The following is a 6,661-nucleotide window of genomic DNA, read 5'->3' as shown; positions in this document are numbered from 1 at the left end:
TACTACATAGAAAAGCAAAAAAATAGCGAAATGAATAGAACATAACTTTCATCTGCTTATTGTAATCACTTTCAGTGCTTGCTAAAAATGTAGATGTCATAGTCACACACATTCAGTTAGGATCTCCAAGGGAAATCTCTTGGGAATTTGTATTTTTTAAAGTTCCTTGAATGATGTCGATCAACAAACAGCTTTGGAGATCATTAACTTATTTCAAAATATGAGTTGTGTCCAAAACTAACTAGAGTAGCCAAAAACCATGGTTTCTTTTTTTTTTTTTAATTTTATTTTTAAACTTTACAAATTGTATTAGTTTTGCCAAAACTATTTCTTTTTAATACAGAAATATTTAAATCAACAAATCATTGCCAAGATTACTATAATGGATCTGCCCCATTTTCTCGTTGGAAACTTTAGAAGAACTTTTATTGACATGGTAATTGTATTGTTGTACAAAGGAAGAAATTGAGTATGGGTTAGAATATCATAGGTCTGGGTGAGTATCCAAAAATATATATTCTGCAGAGGGGAACTCTAGAACACTAGAGTCTTCAATATTGAAATAATTATCATAAAAAAAACCTTTGTGGTTTATGAATAAGTTAACTACAACTTGTATTTTAAAACCCCAGAGCTATTTTCTAAAATTCTCTTCTGAAACTTAGGGGAAACCATATAGCCCTGGAAAATGTGTATCATTAGAAAGTGTACTAACTACTTAATCTTACAGGTCAATCATTTTCTTGCACATGTAATAGAGGGGGGATATTTGGAATGAAGGGTAGACATTAAATTTCAGGACCATAGTTTTAAACACTAAAATAATGAGTACTTAGACCACTTGCTGTTAGGAGTTTATTTGTTTTTAGTGGAACTTGTCTTATAATGAGTCTATATTATGTCATTTTCAAAATATTAATATGACTTTGGTACTAACTAAACACTTCAGGATTATTTCAGTTTTTATAAACTTATTTAGTTTCATGATATGGCTGCTGGACTCCTAGGTTGAAACCAAAATATTTTTAATTATTTTTTTTCTATTTGTGCATAAAGCCTTGATTAATTTAGTTCCTTTGAAAACAAAATGTCTGAACCATCATAGAGTTAATCAGAAGAAAAGGGGATTTATTTTTTAACTTTTAATGTGTATACAGATCTTCTATTCATGAATTCAGTCATGGGAAAACAATTAATTCCTAAAGAAATAGGTTTCTCCATCCTTTGCCTCTTTCAAAATCTTTCCCTCTGCCACAAATGGTGTGAACTATTCGGCCCTTACACTCAGTTGCTTCAGTTGTGTTCGAATCTTTGCAACTCTGTAGACTGTAGCCCACCCAGACTCCTCTGCCGTGGGATTCTTCAGGAAGAATTCTGCCCTTCCGTTCAGTTCAGTTGCTCAGTCATGTCCGACTCTTTGTGACCCCATGGACTGCAGCACGCTAGGCTTCCTTGTCCATCACCAACTCCTGGAGCTTGCTCAAACTCATGTCCATTGAGTCGGTGATGCCATCCAACCATCTCATCCTCTGTCGTCCCCTTTTCCTCCTGCCCTCAATCTTTCCTAGCAACAGGGTCTTCTCCAGTGAGTCAATTCTTCACATCAGGTGACCAAATTATTGGAGCTTCAGCTTCAGCATCAGCCTTTCCAATGATTATTCAAGACTGATTTCCTTTAGGATTGACTGGTTTGATCTGGCAGTCCAAAGGACTCTCATGAGTCTTCAAGGCCACAGTTCGAAAGCATCAGTTCTTTGGTGCTCAGCTTTCTGTATGGTCCAAATCTCACATCCGTACAAGACTACTGGAAAAACTATAGCTTTGACTATATAGACCTTTGTTGGCACAGTAATGTCTCTGCTTTTTTAATATGCTGTCTAGGTTGGTATAGCTATTCCTCCCTGAAGAATCCCAGTTCAACCTTCACTGCAAAACTTCATTTGGATTTTCAATCCTAAGGTAAAATCTTCTTCAATCAATCAGGCCTGGTTCTGCTGCTGTCACTCTCTCTTATTCTTCCGTCTATAGAAGAATTTGCCATATAACATCACAACCGTGTGCTTATTTGCAAATTGTCCACCTCACTGACTCTGCTTCTTGAGGACATGGGGCTGCTCTCTAGTCCAATATGGTGCCTAAGTCTCTATAGGCATTTATGTGTGGACTGATAAATAAATTTTGGTTTTCTTTCAAGGGGCAAATCAGAATTTAATTGTTGCACACTTATTTTATTGCTATGTATTTTATTTTAAAAAATATTTTTGGACCATTTTTAAAGTCTATTGAATTTGTTACAATATTGCTTCTGTTTTAGGTTTTGATTTTTTGGCAAGGCATATGGGATCTTTCAGGTGGTGCTAGTGGTAAAGAACCCACCAGCCAATGCAGGAGACATAAGAGATGCAGGTTTGATCCCTGGGTCAGGAAGATCCCCTGGAGAAGGGCATGGCAATCCACTCCAGTATTCTTGCCTGGAGAATACCATGGATAGAGGAGCCTGGCCAGCTATAGCTCATAGGGTCGCAAAGAGTTGGACATGACTGAAGCAACTTAGCATGCACGGATGTATGTGGGATCTTAGTGCCCTGACCAGGGATTGAAACCTTACCCCCTGCACTGGAAGACAAGTCTTAACCACTGGACAGCCAATGAAGTTCCATGGTTTGTACTTACTTTAATTTGAATTGTGTATTTGAGAGTAGCTCCATAATATTTTTCTTTCAGGGCTTATAGTCTTTAAGGTTCTTAATTAAGCTCCAGCTACAGACATCAGAAGGAAATACTTTTATGCTGTTAACTCATTCTTTGATTATACTGACATGATACGTACCATGTTCTATCCATGTCCATTGCCACCTCTCTAGTTCAAGTCACCATCTTTAATTCTTGCCTGGACTAATACTGCTGTGCTCCATTTTGCCTTTCTGCTTCCTCTTGTCATTCAGTTACCTACAGTCATTAATATTCCAAAGCACATGAATGAAAATTTAAAGTGTATCCCATGCACTGTGATGACCTGTGTAACCTGGTCATCCTTACATGTTCAACTGCAATTTCCATACTACTTAACCATCCAGCTTTTATCATCAACCCCTCACTCAAAAATTCTGAAACCTCTGCACTGAATACTCTTTGCTCCACTTCTTTACCTTTTGCTACCCTGTTTAAATATTTGTTTACTCAACAAGCAGCCTTTCTCTGCTTTCAATGCTTATATTCTCTTTCATTAAATCTTACCAATTTATCTTATAATACTAAGATAAGCTGTATTTTTAATTTGTTTTTCCATGTTGTTTAATGTCAGTATTAGTATAAATATTAGTCATTTATGCCTTTTATATGTCAGCTTACAGAAATAAATCACTGTATGCTTACAGTGTTCTAAGTAATGTACTCACTCAGTTAATCATCAAAGTTCTCACCAACAATACTGTGTTCCTGTTATCTATCTTTGTTTATACCTACTATCATTTCTCTATGTATCGTTTATCTGTTATTCAATAAATAATTATTTTTAAATCCTCAAATTGTCTGTGACTATAAAAGTGAACAAAAAGAAAATAGTTATACTTTGTTGTAACTTTTTTTTTTCAAAAATGCTTCTAAATTTTAAAATTTTATCTAAAATTATTAGAATTTTGAAATGTTTTATTCTATAATGAAACAAAAAATCAATATGTTCTTGTATTTCAGGACTTCATTGTCATTAACAAGGGAGATTAAGACTTTCTTTCTCAAACTCTAGCTGCACTGCACAAAATTAACATATCAAAGAAGTCTTTCAAATCAAAAGAATAAGGAATCCACTCTAAAGACTTCTAAAAATTGTTAGTGAAAATGGGAATGAGCATCAGAAATATGATGAAAATCATATTATCTCTTGGCCTTATAGACATTAATAACTTATTTTGTCTTATCTTATGCTACATAATATTTTAGATAGTTTTATGATGTCAGTTGTGTTGTGAGATCATTTTAAGACCAATCGTTCAAAGTTGAAAGAAAAATGAACTAAGTATTTAACTTAGACGTGAGAGACTCTAAATGTCAAAAATTGTTTGTTATGTCTTTTCAAACCAGAAATAAAAAGCCACTGAGCATTTTACTGGGAAAAATATACTGCGTAGGCTGAAAAGTATGCACAAAAGCGAAGAGACCAACATGACATTGGTGCATGCTTGCTGGATGAAATGTCGGTGAAGGAAATCACAGTAAATCACCCAGATAAAGATTTAGCCAAAACATGAAGACTGAGTCATCACATCTGTATAATCGTACTTTTGCCTTAAAAATGGACAAATCTATAAATGACTCTGGCTGAACCAGCTACCTTTTTATGGAGTACTGTTCTGTTTAATTTTTTTTAACACCAAAACCATTTTGTATTGGGGTATAGCCAATTAACAGTGTTGTGGTAGTTTCAGGTAAACAGTGAGGGACTCAGCCATACGTACACATGTACCCATTCTCCCCCAAACCCCTCTCACTTCCAGACGGGCACATAACATGGAGCAGAGTTTATGGAGTACTATTTTTAATTAAAAAATGTGACTGATGGATGAACTATAGCTTATCAGATTAGAGTATTTCACAAATATATTCTCAAAAAGCAAAACATATCATTCATGTTAAGGAAAAAAAATAATTGAGAAAATTCAGACTGTCAAGCAAAAAAATTGAATTGTATTTATTTATTCTTAATTTATATTTTATATTGGAGTGGAGTTGACTAAAAATGTGTTAGTTTCATGTGTACAGCAAAGTGATTCAATTATACATACACGTGTACCTATTCTTTTTCAAGATTTTTTCTCATTTAGGTTATTAGAGTATTGAGCAGAATTCCCTGTGCTATACAGTTGGTCTTTGTTGGTTATCTATTTTAAATACAGCAGTGTGTACATGTCAATCCCACACTCCCAATCTGTCTGGTCCCCCTCCTCCCCATTCCCTGGAACCATAAATTTGTTCTCTAAATCTGTGAGTCTATTTGTATTTGGTGAACAAGTTTGTATCATTTTTTTTAGATTTTTGAATATAAGTGATATTATATAATATTTGTCTTTCTCTGTCTGACTTACTTCACTTAGTGTGATAATCTCCAGGTCCATCTATGTTGCTGGAAATGGCATTATTTTATTTTTTTTAACATGCTCAGTCTCTCAGTCATGGCCAACTCTTTGCCATTCCAAAGACTGTAGCCCACCAGGCTCTCTATCCATGGAATTTTCCAGGGAAGAATACTGGAGTGAGTTGCCATTTCCTTCTCCAATTCTTTTTAATGGCTGAGTAATATTTCACTGTGAGTATATACGTACATGCTGCTGCTGCTAAGTCACTTCAGTCGTGTCCGACTCTTTGAGACCCCACAGACCGCAGCCCACCAGGCTTCCCCGTCCCTGGGATTCTCCAGGCAAGAACACTGGAGTGGGTTGCCATTTCCTTCTCCAATGCATGAAAATGAAAAATGAAAGTGAAGTCACTCAGTCGTGTCCGACTCTTAGCGACACCAAGGACTGCAGCCTACCAGGCTCCTCCGTCCATGGGATTTTCCAGGCAAGAGTACCGGAGTGGGGTGCCATCGCCTTCTCCAATATGTGTGTGTGTGTATATATATACACACACATATCACATCTTCCTTGTTTATTCCTATGTAAATGGACATTTAAGTTGCTTCCATGTCTTGGTTACTATAAACTGCATTGCAGTGAGCACTGGGGTGAATTGTCCTTTTGAACCATATTTTTCTCTGAATATATGTCCACGAATGGGATTGCTCTATTTTTAGTTTCTTAAGGAACCTCCATGGAGAAGACAATGGCACCCTACTCCATCCAGTACTCTTGCCTGGAAAATCCCATGGACGGAGGAGCCTGGCAGGCTGCAGTCCATGGGGTAGTGAAGAGTCGGACACGACTGAACGACTTCGCTTTCACTTTTCACTTTCATGCGTTGGAGAGGGAAATGGCAACTCACTCCACTGTTCTTGCCTGGAGAATCCCAGGGACGGGGGAGCCTGGTGGGCTGCCGTCTATGGGGTCGCACAGAGTCGGACATAACTGAAGCGACTTAGCAGTAGCAGCAGCAAAGAACCTCCATACTGTTCTCCATAGTGGCTGTATCAATTTACATTCCAACCAACAGTGTAGGAGGGTTTCCTTTTCTCTATACTCTTTCTAGCATTTATTGTTTGTAGACTTTTTGATGATGGCCATTCTCTGGTGTTAAGTATTATCTCATTGTAGTTTTAATTTGCATTTCTCTAATGATTAGTGCAGACATGCAGATGACACCACCCTTACGGCAGAAAGTGAAGAGGAACTAAAAAGCCTCTTGATGAAAGTGAAAGAGGAGAGTGAAAAAGTTGGCTTAAAGCTCAACATTCAGAAAATGAAGATCATGGCATCTGGTCCCATCACTTCATGGGAAATAGATGGGGAAACAGTGGAAACAGTGTCAGACTATTTTTCTGGGCTCCAAAATCACTGCAGATGGTGACTGCAGCCATGAAATTAAAAGACGCTTACTTCTTGGAAGGAAAGTTATGACCAACCTAGAAAGCATATTCAAAAGCAGAGACATTACTTTGCCAACAAAGGTCCATCTAGTCAAGGCTATGGTTTTTCCTGTGGTCATGTATGGATGTGAGAGTTGGACTGTG

Source organism: Bison bison, unplaced genomic scaffold (genome assembly GCF_000754665.1).
Source record: "Bison bison bison isolate TAMUID 2011002044 unplaced genomic scaffold, Bison_UMD1.0 scf7180017864535, whole genome shotgun sequence".
NCBI lineage: Eukaryota > Metazoa > Chordata > Mammalia > Artiodactyla > Bovidae > Bison > Bison bison.
This window is presented reverse-complemented; position numbering follows the sequence as displayed.